The following is a 1,580-nucleotide window of genomic DNA, read 5'->3' on the forward strand; positions in this document are numbered from 1 at the left end:
CTAATAGCCCTTTATGGACCTATCCTCCCTGAACTTATCTAGTTCTTTTTTTAACCTAGTCATACTTTTGGCCTTCATAACATCCCATGGCAGTTCCACAGGTTGGCTGTGTGTTGTGTGAAGAAGTACTTCCTTATGTTTGTTTTAAACCTGCTGACTATTAATTTCATTGGGTGACCTCCTAGTTCTTGTGTTCTTTGAGAGGTAAATAACACTTATTCACTTTTTCCACACTATTCATGATTGCATAGACTTCTATCATATCCCCCCTTAGTCATCTCTTTTCTAAGCTGAACTGTCCCAATTCTTTTGTGCTCTCTTCATATGGAAACTGGTCCAAACCCCAAATCATTTTTGTTGCCTTTCTCTATACTTTTTCCCAATTCTAATATAACCTTTTTGAGATGGGGCATGGGGAGGGGGAACAGAAATGCGCACAGTCAATATTCAAGGTGTGGGCATACCATGGCTTCAAATAAGGGCATTATGATATTTTCTGTCTTATTTTCTATCCCTTTCCTACTTGCTCCTAATATTCTGTTCACGTTTTTGACTGCCGCTGCACACTGAGCAGATGTTTTCAGAGAACTATCCACAATGACTCCAAGATCTTTCTTCAGTGGTAACAGCTTATTAAGACACCATCATTTTATATGTATAGTTGGGATTATATTTTCCAATGTGCATTACTTTGCATTTATCAACATTGACTTTCAGCTGGAATTCATTGCCTGTGAACCAGTTTTGTGAGATCCCTTTGTAATGCTTTGCAGTCAGCTTTTCGACTTAATTATCTTGAGTAATTTTATATTGTCTACAAACTTTTCCACTTCACTGTTTTCCTCTGTTTCCCAGATCACTTATGAATATGTTGAACTTAACAGCACTGGTCCCAATATAGATCCTTGGGGGACCGTCACTATTTACTTCTCTCCACTGTGAAAACTGACCTTTTATTTCTACTCTTTATTTCCTATCTTTTAAACAGTTACTGATCCATGAGAGCATCTTTCATCTTATCCCATGACTGCTTACTTTGAGTAAGAGCCTTTGGTGAGGGACCTTGTCAAAGGCTTTCTGAAAATCTAAGTACACTATATCCACTGGATCCCCCTTGTCCACATGCTTGTTGACACCCTCAAAGAATTCCAGTAGATTGGTGAAGCACGATTTCCCTTTACAAAAGCAGTGTGTACTCTTCCCCAACACGCTGTGTTCATTTATGTGTCTCATAATTCTGTGTTTTACTATAGTTTCAACCAATTTGCCTGATACTGAAGTTAGTCTTACCAGCCTGTCATCACCAGGATCGCCTCTGGATCCTTTTTAAAAAAAATCAGCATTCCATTATGAGAGGTCTCAGAGTAGCAGCCGTGTTAGTCTGTATCCGCAAAAAGAACAGGAGTACTTGTGGCACCTTAGAGACTAACAAATTTATTAGAGCATAAGCTTTCGTGGGCTACAGCCCACTTCTTCGGATGCATATAGAATGGAACATATATTGTGTGTGTGTGTGTGTGTGTGTATATATATACACACACACACACACACACACACACACACACACACACACACACACA

Source organism: Trachemys scripta, chromosome 1, assembly GCF_013100865.1.
Source record: "Trachemys scripta elegans isolate TJP31775 chromosome 1, CAS_Tse_1.0, whole genome shotgun sequence".
In the NCBI taxonomy this organism is placed as follows: domain Eukaryota; kingdom Metazoa; phylum Chordata; order Testudines; family Emydidae; genus Trachemys; species Trachemys scripta.